Source organism: Lissotriton vulgaris, chromosome 8 (assembly GCF_964263255.1).
Source record: "Lissotriton vulgaris chromosome 8, aLisVul1.2, whole genome shotgun sequence".
In the NCBI taxonomy this organism is placed as follows: Eukaryota; Metazoa; Chordata; class Amphibia; order Caudata; family Salamandridae; genus Lissotriton; species Lissotriton vulgaris.
Genome location: NC_141696.1, coordinates 302,793,215 through 302,817,600, shown reverse-complemented (window position 1 = coordinate 302,817,600; position 24,386 = coordinate 302,793,215).

The window sequence follows — 24,386 nt, the reverse complement described above, 5'->3', positions numbered from 1 at the left end:
AATAGTATCTATGGGGTCACCGGGGCACGGGAGAGACACAGCAAAACCTGTGGAGTCATCTGCATAAGGGCACAAGCAGGGCCCATGCCCATACCCTCTCATGGCCACAGGGTACAGTCTCTCTAAGATCCAATCACCTCCGGAGTTATCAGCCACATCACAAGTGATATTAACCCATATCGTCAGAGATGTCAACTGACGACGATCGCCTAGAATCAGGGGAGGCCTCACGTTCCCTCGACCACTGCATGAATGGCTCCCGTATATCCCTAGGCCTAGAAGCGGTGGGCATCGTTTCCCAGTAGTGTTCGAGCTGTGCGTTGCCATATGTCACATCTTTCACCCATGCGTTAAATGTAGGCAATGCCCTGCGACCCCAGTGCACCACCACCTGTCTCTTGGCATAAAGGAGCAACAATGCATGTAACTTCCTATGTTTGGGCAGGGTGTCCTGAACACATCCCAGCAGTCCCAAAAGTGGGGATGGCGCATCGGCTCTTCGCAAAATTTGATTAATGGCAGTGAAAGTGCTGGACCAATACTCCTCTAACCTGGGGCAGCTCCACGCCACATGCAAGAAGGATGCATCCTCGCAGCCACACTTCCAGCATGTAGCGTCATCTCTGACGCCCATGCGATGTAGCGACCTTGGCGTGCGATAGTACCTGTGCAAAAATTTGAAGTGCACCAATCTCAGTCTGTAGTTGGGTGATAACGCGTAAGCTGTCTGCAGCAGAACTCCCACTGTTCTTCCGACAGGGGGGTCTCCAGGTTAGCATTCCAGGCCTGCATAGAGGAAGGCACAATAATGGGGAATTGATCTTGCATGCAGTTGCACAATCGAGACACAAGCTTCCTAGGGGAGGGCCTCGAGAGGAGGCTTTGAAGGCCAAGGAGCTGTGGTGGTTCCTCCGGGAATTGAGGCCACAGTGCCTTACAGGATTCTTTGAGCGAATGGTGTAGGAGTAGGTCAGAGAACGACTCGGGTTGGCCGTCCTCACGTAAGCCCAGGTCCCTGAAGGTGCCTTCCGGGTAAAGGTCAGCAAAAGTGTGCAGGGTCTGCCCTCGAAGCGTGAGGACTCCTCCCCCATCGCGCAAACAAGGCATCATCGGGTACCCCGTAACGGAATGGCTGGTGCGTATAGTAGGGGGAGCTTCGCCCTGTTGCGCAGCTCGCGCCACGACCACCGTAGCATGTCCACAGTATCCACGTCTTTCAACGGGCGAGACACCCTGCCGTAGAGTGCTACACTTAGCGGCGAAGGGGCCACCGCGGCTCACTCCACCGCCACATGCGGCTGGTAGGGGGTGGGAAAAGCCCAGAAGTGCAAGAATTGCGCTTGAGCACACAGTGAGTACAGTTTCATGTCAGGAGCTCCCAGTCCTCCCTGACGCAGCGGGAGCGTGAGCAACGCCCAAGATGTTCTTGCTTGGCCACCTGCCCATACAAGCGTCAGCAACAGCGACCGCACACGAGCATGGAAGTGCGCTGTCAAGGGTATTGAATGTTTAAAAACAGGTATAGGAATTTGGGGAGTACCACCATTTTAGCCAGTGCTATGCGCGCGACCAGAGACAGGGGGAGTTTATTCCAGATTTCCACCTTCCCCTCCAGCCAATCCACTGCTCTGCCAAAATTCAAGGTCCATAGTTCCTGTATATCTCGGCTTATCCAAATCCCCAGATATTTGACTGCGTCCATTTCCCAGCACAGGGGGTAGTCAGACGGTGATTCCCTGGTGGTGTCAGTTAATGGAAAGGCGACAGATTTGGACCAGTTAATGGACACACCAGCCAGGCCCTCAAAGTGGACAAATTCTCGCAGCAGGGGGCTCAAGTTCACATCAGGGTCGAGAACGTATAATGTGACGTCATCGGCATACAGGGAAATCAGCAGGCTTCGGGAGCTGAAACCTATCCCTCTTGCAGTGTGATGCTGTCGAACCCTGGCCGCAAGGGGCTCCATGGCCATAGCAAAGAGGAGCGGGGACAAAGGACAGCCCTGTCTGGTCCCGCGGGATATGGCAAAGGGCTGAGAGATGAGCCCATTCACACTGACTCGTGCCCTGGGCGCATCATACAGTATCCTAATCAAAGTAATGAAGTTGTGGCTGAAACCCATCCTACCAAGAATCCTAAAGAGGTATGGCCATTCAAGCGAATCAAACGCCTTAGTGGCGTCCAAAAAAATAACAGCAGCCTGCACGGAGGGGTGTAAGTAGTGCAAGATGGAGAATATCGTCCTGAGATTGTGCGATGTGGCTCGGCCAGGTATAAACCCGGACTGATCTGGGAGTGCCACCATCGGTAACAGAGGCTGCAGCTTGTCCGCAATGATTTTGGCGTAGATCTTAACGTCAACATTTATCAGGGAAAGGGGACGGTATGAGTCGAGGATCTGGCTGTCTTTGTCTGGCTTCAGCAAGGTTATGATTAGGGCCTCGCGCATCGAGTACGGCAGGGACTGCAATTCCAGGGCTTCAACAAAGACAGAGTGAAGTTTGGGGGCCAGCTCCTCGGCGTACGCTTTGTAAAAAGCTGGAGTCAGCCCATCAGGGCCTGGAGCCTTGTTCGCAGGCATGCTCTTAATGGCCTGGATAATGTCTTGGACAGTGACAGGGACATCCATATAACGGCGGTGGGCATCATTGAACCAGACAATGGCAATGGAATCAAGGAAGCCCTCCAGGGAATCCGGGACCGTGGGCTGCCTAGTGGTGTACAGGGATTTATAAAACTCAGCAAATGTATTAAGCACAGCTTCCTGACCCACTACCAGTGTCCCCCCGCTATCCTTAATGGAGCGTATGTAGTGTGTCTGTGAGCGAGGAGAGATCAGTCGTGCCAGGGTTCTACTCGGCCTGTCCCCTTCACCGTACCTGCGGCCCTCCGCCTGCTTCCCAAGGAATTTAACTTCCCGCTGTGCCTCCTCATTAAATGCGACCAGCTTGGACTTCATCTGACCCGCTAATTCTGGTGAGGGGTCCTGGCAGAAGGCCTGGTCTAGCTCCCTCAACTCTCGTTCAAGGCAGGCCAGAGCATCACGGATAGCCCGTAGCACCCCGGCTTGTCTAGCGATACACTGGCCTCGAATAACCGCTTTGAATGCGTCCCACACTATAGCCTCTGTGGATGCCGAGCCTTCATTCTCTGCAAAGTATGTTACAATATCTGATCTAATTTCTTCAGTGAAGGCGGAGTCAGTAAGTGCATGGGGGGGCAGGCGCCAAGAAAATGCCCTCTTAGGGGCGTCGGGTATCCTCAACTCGAGCAGGCAGGGGGCATGGTCCGAGAGTGATCTAGCTTGTATGTCTACCTCCACCGCCCAGGACGCCACGTCCGGAGACACAAGCCACTAGTCCAGGCGGGACCAGGCCGCATGATGGCTCGTTATACATGTTCCCACCTTGTCCCCAGGATGCCTAGGTCACCACACATCAGACAGCAAACCCTCCTCCATTACATCAAGAATCGCCTGACGCGCTCTAGCATGCGTGGGTCTCCCTGCTCCTCTGCGATCCAACTTATCATCAAGTACCACATTGAAATCACCTCCCAGCACAATCCGTGAACAATCCAACAGCATGATCTGAGCCCAAACAGTTCAAAAAAATTCCGGGTCATCCACGTTTGGGCCATATATAGCCGCTAGTACCAGCGGCTTGCCTTGAAGCGAGCCATGTACAATGACGTATCTTCCCTCCTTATCTAGCATAACAGCATGTTCCCTCCAGTCCAAGCCCCTGCGTATGAGTATCGCCACCCCCCCTAGCGTAGTTGGAATAGACAGCAGAGTACACCCCTGACCACCGGTAGTGTTTTAGCCTAGGCGAAGGGGTGGAGTTAATGTGTGTCTATTGTAGAAAACAAATGTCCACATTATGCCTAACAAGCATCCCATGCATCAGTTTAGCTTTTTTGTAGTCCCCAAGGCCCCGAATGTTCCATGTCCACAATTTAACACCCCGCATGACGTGTCTCTTTCAAACCTGCAAAGCTTGGTCCGGCACCCCCACAGTGTCCCCAAATGAACCAACCCAGGTGAAGCACAGCAATGCCCCGCACATAATATTCGTCATATAGCAAACTCTATCGCACCATTTTTTGATAATTAACAAACATCCCAACACCCCCCTCCGCCCCCCTCCCTCACCAACCCCCCAATTAGGTCGTGTTAACCAGAACCAGAAACAGTGGGAGACACCCCATGGGGGCGTGGTGCTCCCTGCATACACCCCTGTTTGCACAGGGTGGCTGCACGTAAATGTGAGCTTCCACAACTCAGGAGGTGCCCCGCCTCAGGGGCGAACATTGACATCCCAGCAACCAGTAGGAACATATCGTGAATCAGAAGTTACACATATAAAATAAAGCCTCCCCCCAGGTCTCATCTCCAAACCAAATCAGGGCAAGCAATAGAACTGAAAGATCAGGGGGGGGGAGCGGATCAGTTAGGCAAAGTGGGAGAAATACAATTAGATGATACCACAAGATATATCGCCACATCACGCTCAATCATTATCACTAAGTTGACCAGAGTCATCCCCCAGTCTCGGTGATTTCCTTCTCGCCCCAGGGCCGCAAACGTGTTTTGCAAACTTCAGTGCTGATTGTGCGTCTGTAAAAAAGTGTGTGGTACTCTCATGTACTACCTTGAGTTTCGCCGGATATAGGAGCGAGTATTGGACCCCCGCCTGTAGTAACAGTCTCTTGGCCGGCATGAATTCTTTCCTGGCAGCCTGTACTAGAGGGGTACAATCAGGGTAGAAGGAGATGTTGTTGCCTTTATGGGTGATCTTACCCTTCTCCCTGGCAAGGCGCAGGATGAGGTCTCTGTCCTGGAAATTCAGAAGCTTAGCGAGAATAGGACGTGGAGGCGCACCCAACGGCGATTTTTTGCCAAGCGACCTATGCGCCCTTTCAACCGTAAATACCTGCAAGAGGTCCGGGTCAAACAGCTCGTGCAGTAGGTCCGCTACAAACACCTCCATTTTGCCAGTGTTCGTCGTTTCCGGAATTCCCGTGATGCGAATGTTCGATCCCCGGGAACGAGCCTCCAAATCGTCCACTTTAGCTCGCAGGGACTCCAGTTCCCTTTTGATATTGGTGATGTGTTGCTTGGTGTGTTGTTGGAACTCACAGCACTCAGTGTTCCTATTCTCCAGGCAGTCCAACCGAGTCTCGTGTGCGTCCACCTTGGTCTTAACAGATTCCAGCTGCGAGGACATGGCATCTAGTTTGGTGTCTATGCTTTTGAGGCTTGATCTCACTTCCATAATCAATGCACCGAAATCAATGTCAGCGGCAGTCCCTTGCAAGGAAGACTCGCCTTTATCCTGATCAGCCGCGTTCTGTTTAGTTTTCTGCTTCTGTTCGAAATTTAGCCTGGGCTGTCTCGCATCATTCTTTCCTCCCATCTTAGCGCAGAGCGTGTGCCACGGGCCGGGGTGGTCAATCCAAGAGGCCGGTCGGGCCTATCTACAGTACTTGATAGGGCCACCCACTCATGGTAGGCAGACCGAGGGGGGCCAAGCTTGCACAGTTCCGAAAGGGATCACTTATCACACCCCTCTGGACATTTATGGCGGCTGCGGTTACTAGGGAGGACCGTTGGGCAGCAGTAGGGCAGCCAGCGTGCAGCGTTAACGCAAAATGGCGGGTCCTGCAATGAATGAGCGCACCAGTGCCACCCGAGAGCTGCCTGCACAGGAATGCTGCGGTGACTCAGAGGAATCTCTCCAGACAGTAGGCGGCTGTAGGTGTCAGGGTGGTGCTGCCGATGGCGCCTCGCCTCACCCACAGCTGTTAGAATGTTAGTTAACTGCAAGATCCCCGGCTCTCCAGCACGGGGGGGGGGTTCGATGAAGCAGATGCCCGGCCTCACCGGGCCGATCCGTAGTTGCGTATCAGCGGATGCAGAGTGCCGCTCCAGGCTCCGACCCCCGGATCAAGGTCTCACGCTTCCCACCACCGAGCGCCTGGTCAGCAAGCAAAATGGCAGCTCCGCTCTAGGTGCCCCTCCAGCGTCTGCTCCCGGCAAACCCAGCGCCCGGCCACCACGCTCCGAGGGCCAGCCGAGCCTCAAATCTCCCCTCCGGTGCAGCAGCGACTCACCAGTGTTGCCTGTGTGTGCAGCGAGTCGGTACGGGGGTCAGCACATCTCCTCCTGGTGGGTCTCCGAGACGCCCGACGATCCCCGGGCTGGAGTTGGCCGCAGCTCCTGGCACGGGCTCCGCAGCTGTGGGCCTCCGTTTGGAGCGCAGCTCGGCCAGAACCTCGGAGTGCACAGCTTCTTCTCCCGGCTTCTGGTCCACTGCAAATTGCGACCGAAGGATCAGCTGGGCGTCAGCAATCAATCCCCACGCAGTTCGGGGCTCTCCGGTGTCACGGAGCAGGATAGTTAAAGGATAATCATGTGCAGCCAGCGGAGCTCACTCAAAGAGCGGCCATCACGCTGCCCGGTCGGGCACGCCCCCCAAAATTCCAACTTTAATTTCAATGGTCGACGCCGAAAAAGCTTTAGACCTGGTGAATTGGGATGCTTTATTTATTGGTTTGTTAAAATTTGTTTTTTCTGAAAGTATATTTAATATGTTGAAAAACATTTACCACAATGCACAAGCAAGGGTGGTAGTTAACGCTAATTTGATAGGGACAGTGAACATTAATAGAGGTACCAGGCAAGGGTGCCCGATGTCCCCTATCCAGTTTACTTTTTTTATAGAACCATTAGCAACAAGAATACGGGGGAATCTCGATATTAAGCCACCCATACCAGGAATGGCTAAAATCAAACTGTTCGCCGATGATATTATTTTATATTTACATCCTGATAGATTAAATTTGGACCAAGCATTAGGCGAATTTAGCAGGTTTGAATTGATTGGTGGCTACAAGATCAATCAGAATAAAATCGATGTGTTGGTAATAAATACGGATTGTGATTTTTTACCTGCAAATTTAATACCGCAAGCCTTAAAAAAAGAACCAATCAGATACCTGGGTATTTTTGTTTCCAACAAATTTGATCAATTATTTAGTTTAAATTATGAGACAACGTTAAATAAGATTAAGGTTTTGCTGGAGAAATGGACTTTATTGCCATTGACCTTGATTGGCTGTGTGGCCTTGGTAAAAACGTTGATTCTTCCTTTATTGATCTTTTTTTTTAAACATTACTGTTCAAGATGTTGTATTAATTCATGAATTCCTGCTGAGTACCATGCCATATAAAGAACAATTTGTCAATGGACCTTGTCCCCAAGATAATTTTCTCTAAATATTGTTTATTTTGTGGTCCCCATGCATCTCCTTTTCCCCACGAGCCCATGATGACATTACCATAACAGGGAGATAATAAAATGCTTGTAGTAGTTCCGCTCTTTTGGTAATACATTGTTAATACAGTGTTAAATTGAACAGAAAAATGTTGTTGTTTAGATATAATTCTATCATTCTCAATAACATTGGAGAGTGTTGGAGTTCCCCCATATTTCCCTGTTTTAACCACATCGCTGCTGTGCATTTTCCCCTCCTGTGCTGAAAAAATTGAAAATGCCTGAGTTCATGACGAGCTCAGCTCGTCATAAACACAGCTCCACTGTGCCTCATGACGAGCTGAGCTCGTCATGAGCATCGAAGGGGTTAAGAAACATGCACATGCTTGTAATTCCACTGTGTGCTGAGTGAAGCTGTATAAGGATAATGATGTAATGATAATGATACTACATCAATGGTTAAAAGAACACAGTCAGCATTCAAATTAGCTAATATTTTGAGAAAATCTCCTGTATCTCTTATGTTGGAGCTTAGGGCCCGATTACGAGTTTGGCCGTCCTGGAGTGGGGTGCAGCACTGCTGCCCCTTTCCAGAACTGCCAAACTGGGTCGCCTGCGAGATTATGTGTAATTTTGTAGTCTGGAGAGTGGTACTTTGGCATTCCCACAGCAGTTCCTTTCAAAAAGGCACCACCATGGGGACATCAAAGCCCCTTGCTGCATGGCATGGACTGTTAAGCGCCCCTACATTCATTCTATGGGTTTAAGACAACAGCTGGCCATGTAAGGTTCACTTTGCTTGATCATATATTCTACAAACAGACACAGGGGACTGTCTGGGGACCTGCTTCACTCCCAGAGAGACCAATTTATTGATGGGTTGGTAGGAAGATCCAGTCTTTGGATTACACGTTCTCTTCCTGAAACATGTGGAATTATGGGTAAGATTTTTTGATTATATTTTTACCATTTGAATGGCACATTTGATCAGACTGAGAAACCTGTTAAGTCATTGAATAGGAATGAGTGGAATTTACAATTTGTGGTAATATTAGTAATACATGTGGAATTATTGGATACAACAGTTGAAATCTGTGAGAATAACCTTAGAACAAGTTTATTTAGAAAACCCACCGCAGGAAATAGTGTATTACATGCCAGAAGTGGACATCGCAAAAACTCAGCTACATAGTATGCCATATGGGGAAAACAATGATATCTAGACTTAAGGAAAGAAGGAACCCCTAGAAAGTAGTGGATCAGGCAGCGTTGAAGGTGAGCAGGATCAAAAGGGATGAAATCCTCATGAATAGGATAGAAGAGTGAAAATAAGAGAATAAGATAAGACTTATCACTACCTACAATACAGGAGCTAATGACATCCCTAGGATACTAAGAAGACACTGGACAATTTTACAGCTATAACCAGTAGCTGCAGATATAATTCATTTGGAAAGAGCCCTTCTCTAAGAGATAGTCTGCGTAGAAATTATGTAGTGAACAAACCAAGTAGCACATTTCCCAGAGGAAAGAATGTATTAGATGTAGAAATAGTAAAGCTTGCAAATTTAGCATAGACATGACTGATACCACTGTGGGTCAGTAACATCTCATCAATAAATTTTGTGGCTAGTACATTGGTTTACATCTTAGTCTGCCCATGTAGGAAACAGTATGTGGGCAGCATGATACACCCTGTAAAGAAAAGAGTGAAGGAGCATATGAGAGCATTACAGTAGAAGGACAGATATAATATCGGATGGCCATACATTTTCAGAAGCATGACAGAAGTAATAGAGACTTATTAAGTTTCTATGTGATTGATAGGGTTCCCCTATGAAAGAGAGGTGGCAATTTAAAGTTGATACTTAGAGGAGCTGAATCAAAATGGATAATTGAAGTGGAAAATAAAGGACAGCAAGGCCTAAATATTGAAAAGAAATTAAGCATACATTTAGGAACGAAATATATTTGACCTGGCTCTAGTTAACTTAATCTGCTTACCTGGGTATGTGAAAATTAAATGTGCTTAATGTTGTTAATCATACTTTTAACAGTTTTAATTTTTACACAGGAAAATAGGAAACTGATTGAGATTTCAGAACACTTTGGAAAGGAAGAGTAGAATTCACAGTAAGCTAATAATTATATATTTGTTTATTTTTTCACTGATTGTTTGAGCATGTGTATAATTTTCCCAATGGGCTATAGAAGGATGTTCTGTGATATAATATCACGAGCATTTGTGATGGGCATTTGTGATTAATCTCTATTTATTCAGCTGGAATCATTATTGATCGGAGAACTTGAGTTTCAGTAATGCACAAACTTATCTTTCTTTTTCCACTACTTTAATAATTCACATAATAATTGTATCTAATATGACACATCGCCAATCAATCATGCAGTATAATTGGGGCACACAGGGCCATGTTATATTTGCTTGTGTCATAGCAACAGGCATGGTCTGTTTTGTTCATGTAGATATGTTTGTTATGCTTTGTTGTTCTTTGATTGTGTTAATGAAATGTAAGAAGAATGAGTTGTATTTGCTATATCGAGAAATGCATGTGGCTCAGTGATGTTTTACTAATTCACTTTATGTTTCTGATTAATTCTCTTTAATCTTGCCTCCATTCTAATATGGCAACACTTTTGATCAATGTAATGTGCACTATTGAGGAATCGTTGTTGTTGATGAATTGTTTAAAAGCACATGTTTGAAGTATGGCTGCCAATCCGTGATCAAGGGCAAAAGTGCAGCTGAAAACACATTGGGTTTTGGTATCAATTCACACTAAGGAACTACCTGCACAATTATACATTGGCGTTTGGACAAATTATATTGCAAAAAATTTCAGAAGACAAAAATATCATTAATTAGATATAGTGACACACAAGTATCGTGATGCATAAATATCGTTGATAAGCATATCATTTTTTGAGGTAAATACCATCATTGTAGATAATATTGATGTGTATAATATATTTTTCATTACATAGCGATTAGAAATATTGTTTTTAATAATTTAAGTGTGTTTTAGTTTATATATTATATGCTTATATAAATGTTATTCGCTGATTTTGAAATATAACTTGTAGTTTCAAGTGATTTAGAACATTATATTGTTTTAAAAGTAATTTACAGTGTTGTAGTGAGTTGTTGGGTTTATATTTAAATATACGATTGACATTTATTATGTAATTCCTGAAAAAATGATACATTTGTTTTATAAGTTATTTGCATGTTTTTAGATATGTAGGGTGAGGAGTTCATTGCATAATAAGTACCATATCTACAGAGAGATGGCACTGTCTTCTTCTCTTCCTAGCACAGCTGCTGAACACCACAAACACATCTTTTCACCATGGTGCAAATATGTCTGCGTGCGTCTATCATAGGAAGGTACATGCATTTTTTCTGTGGCGCCCTCCTATAGTCTTGAAGAGCTGGATTGGAGAGTCATCTGATAAGGTTTTCACAGAACGGATGGTGACAACTTTTCTCATGTTGGTTAGAGTACTGCCACATGCAGTTGCAATTGGGATGGATGGAAAGAGGGATTAAGAGATTTGCTCAACGCACTGTCACAGGAGGTGTGATTTAGATGTGTTTAGAGTACCTTACAGCCTTTTCCAGCTCTTTCGAGCTCTTTTGGCTGCAGATAAGGTAGTTGGGGCTCATGAAGGGCAAGACATCCATACTGTCTCAGCCGTCTCAACGGGATAGTAGCTCTCAAATGTGCGGCATTTGTAAAATTACTCACATTGGGTATTCCTTTTGTATGCGATACTAATTCCATTCGTACACTTATGGTACATTGATTGCTTAGTGTCTGTTTCTTTCTTCTGCGCATTTAGCGCCCCCATTTGATGGGATATTGTATATTCTGCACAGCAAGTCCTTTAACCCACTGAATTAAAGCTAATGGAAAACTGACATAATTGAGTCGTGGAGAAGTGCAAGCATTAAGGTATTATGTTCTAGTCTGAGCTGCTGATATGGCAGCAGTGAGCCTCAGGTGGTGAGCTGTATCACCTGTGGCCAGGAGCTTTTCTTTCCAGTTCCCAGCATTACCTAGGCCTTATTCCTGCCTTTGACCCCATTCTTGCTGTTGTCCGTGGAGTGTGTTCAGGGATGTGTTACATGAAGGGAAGGGGTGGACAGCAGAACACTGTTGGGGCTGACAATGCGAGCCCAATTTCCCTGCTTGAATTCCCTGCTGAAACACTGAGTGACCAGGGCCTTCCAGCCCTAGGACCTCCATTGACACCCCTGGACACCGAGAAGCAGCCTTCTTGCCTCAGTTTTCTAGCTTTTGTGTCGGCTGACCAACTGAGCCCCTTCCAGCCCTTTGGCCACCCCAGAACTCCAGACCGATGCACCCTATTGTTACAAACTGCCAGTGTGGTGGGTGTTGCAATCAAGAAGTAACAAGCAAGAGGGAGAGGTGCTCCCATACTCTTGGCCTCAAGCTCCTGTTTTTTGGTGCTCCCAGAGCAAGTACTGAGTTGAGTCCTGAATCCTGGTGTACTATTCCACCTTGCAGGACTTGGGCAGACTGGCAATCTGTGGCAGCTAGAGGACCATGCAGCCAAAGTCAGAAATAGAGGTGATAGCTGCTTTGACCTGGATTTGTTGTGATTCACACTGTGTGTCTCCGATAAGGTACAATGGACCAGAGCAGGTTGGTGCGGAAGATGGAAGCAGCCCAGCCAGGACTGGGTGGGCTTGCCGAGTACTAGCACTCCCGGTTCTTGCTGCAAACTTGTTGACCAGCAATGGAAGAAGTAGAGGGATCATCCCTTTTGGCCCACTGCTTATTCTCAATTCAATCTCCAATCTTAAGAACTCTCTGATTGTGATTGTGCCTCTCTACAAACTATTGTCAAACCTTCAGCTGTTTTTCTAATTTAGGTTTCAAAAGGCCGTGTGCACCAAATTCAAAGGCTGAGTGTAGGCGGTGTTCACTGCTATTCAGTGAAGGAAAAGTCACCTCCTTAACATGATGATAAAAAAACTTAGTAACTGCACTGTTGTAATGAAGCCACAAGGAATGGTGCTAACAGTAAATAGAGCAAAGAAAAAGTCTGTTCATATCAGAGCTTTAGAACTTTTAACATCAATACCTAAAATCTTTCCCACATTGCCCCTAGCAACACTAGTTCAAGTTTTTTATTTTATGATTTGGAACTCGTGAGAGGTCCACATAAAAAGTACAGCTACAAAACAGTAGAAGTATATAAAATCATGCAGTAGTGACAAGGAAAAACATAACAGATCAGAAATTAATATAAGTTCAAAAAATATTTTAAAAAGTCAAATATTCTAGAACAAAACATTTCATTAGGGGGGCTTAGAATCGCTTCAGTAAATGCAATAACAGATAAGATACCTAGTTTCAAACAAATTGGTCTTATCCACTTACGCCGCAAATATAACAAAGCTGGGCAAATAAACAGAACATGAAAGAGGTCTTGAATCGAATGGTTACACAAGGTACATATGTTGGAAGAACCATACCATTTGGATAGAAGATTATTCAAGGGTAACATATCTTGTCTTAGCAAGTACCAAAAGCGCCTAATGCTGTGTGGAAGATTCCAAGATGCGTAACATTGCATAGTTTTAAAAACATAGGAATTAATCACCGGCAGACTCCTTTTCCTTGATACAATAGAGTCTCTATCCAGCATAAAACTTAACCTCCATGAAGCTGTTTTTAATAATGCCTTTAATTGGCATGAAGAAAGTGAAAACAAAGAAGATTCCTCCAGTCGCAACAAAGAGACCGACTTTCTAAAGTTTTTTTACGATTGGAGAAAGTTCTTTTAAAGGGCCCAATAATTCTTTTTGAATTAAATGTCTTAGCGTGGAGGGTTCGCATTTAGCTAGGAAGAAGACCCATCTGACTATCCCAGCTAGTCCTTGAACCCAGCTACTTCTTAAGCCAAACTCAAGCCTAAGAGAGGCCACAGAACAAGAGGAATTAACGGAGGATAATTGTCGCAAGAGTCTACCTTCAATAATATGGAGAAAACCCCAGTTACACACATCAATGAGTTCAGTTCCGTACAGTAATGAGGCGGGGATTTTCGCTTGGAAAGCTTCTAGCAGGAAGGGAAAATGATGTTTTCCTGTGGCTTTATAAAGAGCGTTTAGACCCTTGCCCTGTATCAGAGCTTTACGCTTATTGTTCTCAATATGGGCCTTATCACTCTTATTACCGCAAATTATTTTCCCCAAAAATAGGTAAGAATTTATGATTTCCAGCTTTTGGCCACCTAATGTCCATATGAAGCTCCCATGAGCAGATTTTCTCTTCCACGATATGCACATAACTTTACTTTTAGAGATGTTTATCTGAAGAAAGTGCGCCTCTGCGAAAGTATGTAATGCCTGTAGACGCTTGTTCAATCCTTTGGGTGTCAAATCTAACAATAATATGTCATCGGCATACATTAAACACACAATAGCATTATCCCCCAATACAGGAGCAATTCCGCCACTCAAAGTTACAGCTTGAGGAAGATCATGAACATAAAGAGAGAACAATAATGGTGCCAGCAAACAGCCCTGTTTAAGTCCATTGGCCGAGGGAATAGGATCTGACAAACCTCTTTCTCCTCCCAACAATATTCTGCACCAGGTATCCGTATGGAGATCCCAAATTAAATCTAACAGTAAGGGGGGGATACCTAAAAATAATAGTTTCCTCCACAGCAGATGCCGGTCAACCTTATCAAAGGCCGTGGAAAAATCTATAAAGGCAGCATATACCTTTCCACCCCGTACTCTGATGTATTTGTCCATAATCACTTGTAAAGCTGTTAGATTATCCATAGTTCCATGTCCTTTACGGAAACCTGTTTGCTCAAAGGGGAGAATATTGTTCTGGACTACCCATTCAGATAATAATTTCAAAAGCCATTTGGCAAAGACCTTGCCGACGGCATCCAGGAGGGCAATCTGGCGGTAATTTTGAGGCAGAAGTCGATCACCCTTCTTGAAGAGGGAAACCAAAATACTCCCCTTCCAAGATGGGAGAACAGCCCTATTCAAAAAGCAGCGAGCAAATACAGGGAATAAGATTTTACTCCACTTTGTGCTACTCTGCTTTAAGACAGAAATAGGCAACTCATCTGGGCCCATGGCCCCAGATGTACGCATTTCACGGATGGCCAACTCATTGGATTTTTCCGAAGGAGGTTCCACATGAGCTAAATGCACCACGTTGTAACTTCCCTGAAGTAAATAATCCCCATTGCTTGCATACAGATTTTTAATATGCTCAACCCAGATTCGTTCCTCTATAGGAATTGGAGAGGGACTCAACCTTGCCCCACAACCCTTACCAATTAAAGACCAAAATGTTCTTACTCGGCCATGAAAGGCTGCCTCTCTCAATTGCATCCAGATTTGGTCTTCCCTCTCCTTACACATTCTAAGCTTTAGCCTTTTCCTTCTCCTTTTTAATAAAGCTATTCTGCGAGATCTTTCAGGTATGTTTTTTAAATATTGGTCCCGTACCAATTTATTTATATCTTTATTTAATAAACGGATGGAACTGGGAAGGGGGGCTGGGAGCCTAGTTCTTTTAGGGTGTCTTGCTATAGAGGTCACATTCAGCAATAAATCTAAGAAATGATCAATTTCAGAACCATCCCAATTCGGTAGATCAACTATTGTCGCATCAAGGATACTATCCAGCCCGCTAAGGGACTTTTTATCCCAAAAACATCTCCCTGATGAACCACCAAAGCTTACCAAATCCCTGCTTAGCGACCATCGGTCAGACATAGGGGGGCAAATCTTTAGTACAATAGCCAGAAGAGAATGATCACTTAATGGAGTTTTCGAGATCTCAAGGTCATTTAGTAACATAAAGGCGGAATTATCCACCAATACATAATCCAAAATAGATTCTCCCTGGTATGAGTCGTGTGTATATTTCGCCGGCGAATCGGAAGGAAGTCTTCCATTCGCCACGATTCCATCCATCTCAAATAACTCTTCCAAAAGTATTTTCCCTCTTTTGTTGGTTTTAATGTTCGCAGAAAACACGGCTTGGGGGATGTGCAGAGATTCTTCCCTATATTTATTCCTAAATAGGGATAAACTTAAGTTGGAAATTTTGCAATTAAAATACCCTACCAAGATTATATTTGAGGACGGCATTTCCTCTCTGGCTTTTTTTGCATAGGAGAAAACTTTCTTTAGAATAGGATTAAAACATACATCAGGAGGGATATACACATTAATCAGAACAATCAGGCTGGGAAATTCCGTATTACCCAGACTGAATAATGTTACAGCCTGAAATAAATTGCTAGGATCCAGAAAATGAGAAAAGGACCATTTAATCCGATTTAAGAGACTGCAAGCAATACCCCCTCTTGCGTGTCCTCTAGGGGAGGGAGAGGCTTTCCCCTCCAGGATAATATAATCACTACCCACAACAAGATTCTCGGTGCTCTATGTCTCTTGTAGACAAATCACAGCAGCTTCAGAGGACAAGAGGAACGCGATTTTATCAGAATTATTCTTTAGTCCTGCAACAATAGGAAATGGATAAGTTTCAAAAGGAGGCAACGCAATGACTGCCACTCATTTAAATGACATCAAAGCAGTCTGCAAGACAGCTCCAGCACCAAAAGACTCTCCAAATGCAGAAATAAACAGCACACACCTCTCTTCTGAAATATCTAAACAGCAGATATCTCCAGAAGATGTTTCCATTCATGTCCCACCAACGGATTTTGGGGTTACCGGATCGAGGACCTAGCTAAGGTGGCGTTTGACCCCAAAACAAAATTGAATTGGAAAGTCAGATATTTATGGCAAGAAAAAGCAAATGCCTTCTTGTGTCCCCTCACTCACGGGGTTTCCCACCGGTGACATGTTTCATCATTGGGGTCCTCTCAATCCGCTGCGGATTGAGGCGTACTTCGACTTGCGAAAATACATAGGAGCACTCAACTGGCGACTATGTGTGACGCAGTGTAGGTGGAGTGGATAGGAAATCTAAAAATACCTGGCTAGTGGGTGAAAGACTTTGTTCTAGCTCCTAGTCGGTATAATAAAAACAAGGGTTATAGACAACTAATTAACCATAATGAGTTAAATGTCTGTAGCATTAGTCAACATGTTTCGAGCACCCCACGGCTCTTCTTCAGGACCACACAGGGGCCACTCCTGTGCATTTCTCTCCTAAGTGACCTAAAAAGTGAGGTAAATAAATAGTTAAGTGAGAAGTGATGTGTGCACACCTACTGTGTGTGCACTTTTATACATACAATTTAAACTCAATTGATCGTAGTATCTGTAGAAAATAAAACAGAGCAATGTTAGTTATACATCTGCCTGCCAGGATACTGGCAGGGTATGAACTTCATGCAACACACGACGTCTAGAGCACATACATGTGAAGTAAATCTTTGGCGTTGGTTCAAAAGTGCCTAATTGGTGGAGAAAGAAAATGCTGCTGTCATCTCTTAAGGCGATCTTAAAGAATAAATGTATTTAAAATAAAGACATAGACACCATGTGACAGCACACACAAGTAAACCACAAAAACATATTCATATTGCGATATTACATACTTTAAATGAGGTTCCGAATTACCACATGGTCTGGACTGGGTGAGGGGCTCGTATTCTTACTCTGTAATAATAATGCATGATTAGAGGTGAGGACTGCAGCGATTCTCTGAAAAAGTAGAACTCTGTAAAAATGAGAGAGCCAAAGCTGCGGTATAGTAGTTCCCCTATTTTGCCACCAAACATGATATCCAGTGGCTGCTCTACTCAGGGTGGAAGAAAAGCACTACTAGAGTCGAGATTGCCTCGTCAGTTAATCACCTACTCGTCCCCCGGAGACTGCATCTTAACGCGTCTCTCCCAGAGGACTGGGTTAAGTACTGACATTTCCACCTAGTCATCTGATAAATGCTAGAGCAGAGAATAACAACCGGAAGTGGCCACCCGATGGTGGAAGCGAGGTGGCCATGTTGGAGTGGGTATTCTTTTAGCGAGTAGCTTTATTCATGATAAGCGATACGGGCTAAATTCATAAATGTTGATTGTGGGTGATATTATTCTCAAAAGCCAGTAAAACAGTGTCAACCTTTGATTACAGTAATAAAGGACCAACCAACGAGGTTGGGCTCTGCAGTTCTCTTCACTGTTTTACTTTGTGATGGAAGCAGTAATACTGAATAAAGTTTTTTGAATAAAGATTTTGTTTGTTATGACATTTCATTCAGTGCTCACAGTTTTTTCATTTCTAAAAATTGGATGAGCATGTGAATAGGTTTAAATTAACTTTTCTTCAATAAGGTTTTGTTACTTAGACAATTTGTTCAGTGCTCACAGTTTCTTCCTAAGTTTGGAAGAGCATGTGAATAGGCAAAGCTGGGGTTATTTCTGAGGATTTGTTTTTAAGCAGTCCCCAGTCATTCCCATAATGTTTACATGGTAAGATTGTTCAAAGATGTCATTTTGTGAACGGTCCCCATGTAAACAGTAGGGGCCGATTTCGCTCAAGAACCCTTCAGTATTTGCCCGGCGTTAGCCGCCTCTCATACCGTATGATATTACCAAACAAAGAGGCAGGCGCTGGAGACTGGAAGGCAGGAAACAGGAGTTTATTCCGACGGAGCAGAACACGTCAAATCAGACAACAGGGTATCTACTCAAGGTGCTCTAAACGCATCCTTTCGGCCTGGCCTCTTATACACGGGTTTATAGCTTTATTACATAAAACACATTCTTGTCAATACTTTGATGTACGGAAAAGACATCCTCAGAACCCCCGCTTCAACCCTGTTCCCACACACATTTACAATAGAAGTCCCCACCCCAGTCGCAGTGGGTGATGACCATCCCACAGCGGGATATTCTGCCGATTCCCGGAATGGGTGTATCTGATCGGATCTCACGGGGTGGGGGGCCTTGATCAATCGGATACTTTGATGGGGAAACTTCCTACTGTATGAGGGCAATAGACAGCATCCACAGGGCCAGGTGGTTGCCTGGGAACAAGCAGGACAATCGGGCACAGAGGAAAGGGGGTTTATCAAAGGGCACGGGATCATGAAAGGAATGGGGGGTGTTGGTCTGGGAACAGGATGGGGTTCTGAGGCAGGGTTGCGCTGAAGAGGGGTTTATCAAAAAACAACGGGGAGCTTGCTCTACATCAGTTAGGCTGAGCATTTAAACCTAATAAACAAAAAGAAGTGCCAGAACTGGAATATTGATTTGACCTGAAAGTTTTGTTGATAAGTTAGAAAAATAGATTCCAACCTACGCTGTTGCTAGTTAATAGCAATTTATTCAATTCTTTTCACAAGGACAATTTTTAACAATTTAGTACATTTTGTACAACACTACACCATTATATATACAGTACTCATTCACCTAGTCATCCGTATCACAAACATACAAAAGCAGGCATCCATATATACATACAATTTCAAAATGATCACAAAAAAAGGGGAATAACAGCACAAAGATTGGGAAAAGAGAAAAACAAAAACAACAAAGGCTGCTCATACAATGTTCATCTGTAATATACTATAAATCTATACATATATACAAAAATTAAGGATTAGTCATCAACCACTTAGATGATGTCACACATTGTATATACACATGTACAGGGTATCAGAATTCACAGTTATTTTGAATTATTAGTTTTAGGGGGGAGCAGCACTCTGCAAGGGGCCTACGCGTTTCGAGTCCTATACAATGAGGGGACTCTCATCAGGGCCGGGGGAGTTTATCTAGAAAAGAAGAAATTGGGATATCTTTAATGTCAAGACCACTGTCGAAAGATTATAAGCAATAGAACATCGTTATCTCACTCAGCTTACCCTACTGGTCTGCAAGGCCACTTCACAGGTAAGGAGAACTGGGGTGCAGGCGTTCGCGCTCACAGGGGGTGACGAAGTAGCACTGGGGGGTGAAGGATGAAGGGTGGCGGTTAAGCCTGGCTGCGAAACAAGAGTCTAAACATATGCTCTCAAAAGGGCTGGATCTTACCTTATTTATAAAAACGGACCGGGTGGGTGTTCTCAAGGATAGGGACCCAACGGGGTGTGATTGCCTGGGGGGAAAAGAGTGCGGAACATAAGGGTTTGGACACCACCTTTGAGGATTAGAAAGCCCGTCTAGGGGGATTGGTAGCTCCTACCTCTGTCGGAGGAGCTTGGTGCTCAAACAGCACTGCGTCCCACTTGAATTAGGGCGGGTGCTGGAAGGTTTTGAAAAGGTTTTGAAAAGGCCTCCTGTAAGAGAGTTGGGAAAGTATCAATCGAGGTGCTCGTCCACGGGAATGTGGCAAGCAAGAAGCTGCTCCTCAAAGCGGGGGAAAAAAGGATTGTGCAAACCTGGGGAGAAGGGGATCCTCGAGTCGGTCGGCGTCTCTGGAGCGCTGATCCGTCGCGCATGCGCAGTGGATAGCGTTTCCAGGGGGAAGGCCGTTTATGTAGCGAAGTCCGGAGGGGATGCTGCTCAAGGGCGCATGGGCGCTGAGCTGGCAAGTGTACAGGGGACGCTACTCTTTGGCGCTTGGGCGCAGGGGATGGGAGAATTGATGTGCAAGGATTGGAAGGGTGCATCCCAGTTCTAGACAGCGTGCTGGTGTTAAAATAATGATGTTAAGGACGGACATATCGGGCAAAGCAGGCAATGTCAAAGCTTGTATATTTCTGATAGTTCATTAAGGCCAATCACGGCCGTGTTGAACTTCACAATTAAGAGTGCTTCCCTTTTGGAGAGTCTGGCATCCCAGTCACCTCCTCTGGGGTCGCGCTCAACCTTGGAAATTATAGTCCATTGCAGGTCCTTGATTTGGTGACCCTTTCTGTTCCAGTGATTAACCAATGGCGCTGTTTCAACCCGATTTTTTAATCGGGATTTGTGTTGGGAAATCCTTTGTCTTGCCTCTTGGTTGGTCTTACCGATATACAGCAGTCCACATGGGCATAAGATCCCATAGACTACGTATTTCGATTTGCAGTTGCTTTGGGTTTCATGTTTCCATGAGATGCCTCTGTGCTGAAAAAGATTACCCTCTATCGTGGACTCGCAGCAGACACAGGTACCACATTTGTGGTGCCCTGTGATTGGATTACGTCCCATCATTTGTCTGATAGTGGGGGAGGTTTTTTTGGGGGTTGCTGCTCTAACCACAAAATTGGCAATGCTTTTATCTTTTTTAAAAGCGAAGAGGGGGGGTTCCCTTAGGCATTCCTCAAGATTTTTTACGAGGTGCCAATTCTGATTTATCACCTTCTTTAACCGGTTGGCGTTGGGACAGAACGTGGTCACACACACTTGGCGTTTAAGTTCAGGTTTCATACGTCTCTCCAAGAGGGTTTCCCTCGGAGTCCACCTCGCTCGTTTCATACAATTTGAAACCAGTTTTCTGGGATAGCCACGATCACATAGCTTGGTCACTAGGTTATTTGCATGGTGTTTATAATCCTCATTGCGGGCGCAGTTCCTTCGAATCCTAAGGAACTGCCCCAGGGGTAGGTTCTCCCGTAGACTCCTTGGGTGATTGCTCGAAAAAAGGAGAGCTTTATTTCTGTCTGTTGGCTTCACAAAGAGCGATGTGGATAATTTACCTTCATTGGGAAAAACCTCCACGTCCAGAAAAGCTATTTTTTCTCTGGACGAGGATATGCTGAATTTTATGTCCGTTGTACGTGCGTTAAGCCAGTTGTAAAAGCTCTCAAGTTCTGTCTCAGTGCCCTTCCATACCATAAAAACATCGTCAATGAAGCGTAGCCACGCTCCAATGAGATTCTTAAAGGGGTTGTTGTTATAAATGAAGGTGTCTTCGTAGAGGGACATAAAAAGGATAGCCAATTCGGGGGCAAAGGGACATCCCATGGCCACACCTTTTATTTGGTAGTAGAATTCGTTCCCAAAACAAAAATAATTCTTTTTTAAGGCAAAGGATGCCAGATCAATCAAAAATTTGGTCGGAACCTGTACTGGTTGTGGTCTCAGCTCAAGAAAATGTGTCAGGACGGCTATAGCTTCATCCTGAGGTATCTGGGTGTAGAGGGCGTTTATGGCCCAAGCATGTGAGAGCGGGGGCTGCAAGTGTGCGGGGGATGCCTGCGAGGTTAGGAGTGGGAGAGAGAGAGGGACGCGCTGGCTATCGGCGGTGGGCAGAGAGGCCATAGCATTCAAAATGGCTGCCACTTACGCGCACGAATGGGCCTAAAAAAAGGGACAAGATGCGCCGATAATGTTGACGCTGCAAACTAGATTTCAACAGTCCTCCCTTTTCAACATATCTAGCCAACTTGTCTAATCGATGTCTATCTTCATCAAATTTCTAACCTCAACATCGTACAATGCTCTCATGCGTTCCCTTTCAAAGTCCACAGTCTTAGGGCAGATACAATTCGCACATAGTGAACACAGAGGCGGCAGGCATTGGATTCCTAGGCAGAACCCACAAATTACAACAATAGGAATCAGGATAATCGTAAACAATCTCGATCCCCAGTTTTTAACAGTACTCCAGAACCACCCACCAAACGACCATTCTTCTTGCTCCTGGTGAACTTCTGAGGAAAGTCGGTGGAGATGTTTGATGGCTTTGTACACTGAGGGTGAATTATCTGGTATGTAGGTGCAGCAGCAGGACCCAATGATGCGGCATGCTCCTCCACGATCTGCTAGAACCACATCTAGAACAAGGCGGTTCTGAAGAGTCACCAAGTGGACCGCCTGAAGCTCGGCCGTATTGTTTGTGAGGATGCCAGCAGTAATGTTCATTGTCGTTTCAACTGCCTGAGTCAGATGTCGGATGGCACGGCTGTTCGCCAACGGACCCCAGAATGGAACAAGTCCCTTCATTGCATCGAGGAACTGTGTTCCGGTGGAGTCGGCTTGTTCGATGTCTTTGGCTCGTTTCTGTCTGTGATGATTCGCTGGAGCCACATAGGTCGGAGGGAGGATGAAGGCAATATAACAGGTGCATCACCAGCCTTTGGGGAGCCAGGTGTAGGCCTTTGTACCACAAACAAAGTACATATTCGGTGAGGAGACAATAGAGGGTGGATCAATGGAGTCCAAGGTTCTGGTGATGCGGCAAGCGCTACGGCCTACCAGCTGTGTCCCAAGCCCTTTGATGCACATAAGGCCTGTGACGTTGATGACGGATAAGGCCACAGTCAGGGTGGCGGCCGTTCGCTTCCGGAGGTAGGAGAAGGTGGGTCGGGTCGGATTTTTAATACCTGCATCTCAATCCGTTCTTTGACAGGGATGTCCATATGGATGGAATCGTTGGAGGTCTGCGGGCAGAAGTGCGTCTTCGTTTTGTTCTGCCAAACCTCATGAAAGAAATGCGTCATAGTCCTGCTGGAGGTAGTGTTATCCCTATAGATTTCTTGCAGGAGGATCAGCCAAGCAAGGCAGGAGCCGTGCACTGAGAAGGGCGAAGGGATGAAGGGTATGGAATGTCCAGTGGCGTGGGGTAGCAACCCACAGATCCAGCAGTTGGTGGCATTGGTAGCGAGATTGTGCTGGTGCAGCAGTTGCACGAAGGAGTTGTTCCAGAACTCCTTCCGTCTCTCTCGGAGTTGGGGTGAAAGAGAAATCAGATAATGTTTCTTCATTGTGGTTGGTTGTGCAGTGGTTAGGAACGTCTCATGGGCAGGTACGCTCTCTTCCACAATCCAGAGGGTGGTCATGAGGAGGAGGCAGAAGAGAAGGGTGATAAAAAGTGCAATAGTCTTAAAACTGTGGATTTTGTCAGTCTTTGGGTTCCTGTAGCGGATCTTCGGATGTCCGGCTGCTTCCATCACCTTCTTGTCGAGCGCTTCCATCATCTTCAAGGGGCTCGGTAGCGGGCAGAACCACAAACTTCGTCTGACTTCTCTCCTGGCGGCCCTAGTAGTGTTAGGCCACCACTCTGAGAATTTCGACTTAGTCAATGGTCTGCTTAGCCGAAGCTCCCTCCTTTCGTCGCAGGTTATACCCTTCTCTGGATGGCACAGTGGGATCGGGAGTTTTTGCTAATTCAAGTGTCTTTGTGTCCGGATAGCAGTTCAGTGACGGTCGGTCTTTGTTCAGGAGCTCTTCTTGGGTGGCCACGTCTTCGGTCGTCGTCAGAGTCGAACGGATTCTTTTGCAGTGGTGTGCATGCACCCAGTTGCGCTTTCCTTCCACTCGAAGTGCCGTTCGGGTGGTGATTAGAACTTGCCAGGGGCCCGTCCACCGAGGTTCCAGACTCTTTGCACGCTGGAAATTCCGGATCAGTACAAAATCTCCAGGTTGGATGGTGTGTCCGGGACCCCTGGAAGCGTCGGGAATGGCATGCAGCACCTGTTGGTGAATAACAGACAGCGTTTTAGTCAACTGGTACAAGTAATCAGACATCAGGACGTCTGGGACGTCATGAATGGACGTCGGTTTTGGTGCAGACCAGACATTCATGGGCCGGCCGAATACGACCTCGTAAGGTGTCAAGTGGTGCTTGGTGGGGGTGGAGCGCATCGATAGCAATGCCAGTGGGAGTGTGTCTGGCCATTTCAGTCCTGTAGTAGCCACTATTTTGGCCAATTTAAGTTTCAGTGTGGCATTATGCCGCTCAACTAGCCCTGCAGATTGGGGGTGGAAAACCGCGTGGAACTTTTGTTTTACACCCAACCCCTTCAGGATGAGCTGGATAACTTCGGCTACAAAGTGGGGGCCATTGTCGCTCCACAAAATTTGGCAAAGGCCGTAACGAGGGAAGAATTCCTTTAGTAGTACCTTTGCGGTGGCCATGGAAGTGTTGTCACAGGTTGGATAGGCTTCCACTGACTTGCTAAATGCGCACACCACAACAAGTACGTACTTCAGGCCTTGGCATCTGTCTAGCTGGATGTAGTCCATCTGCAGGACTTCAAACGGGTGATTGGGAACCCCAAACCCTTCCTGGGGTACTACAGTTCCTTTCCCAGGGTTGTGTTGCAAACATATCAAGCATTGTTGGACCAGACGTTTGGCGGAGTCTGCGATCTTGTCGTTGTGCCAAACTCTGGAGACAAGTTCGATCATAGGGGCCGATCCTATGTGTGCAGGGGAGTGTGCCATATTCAG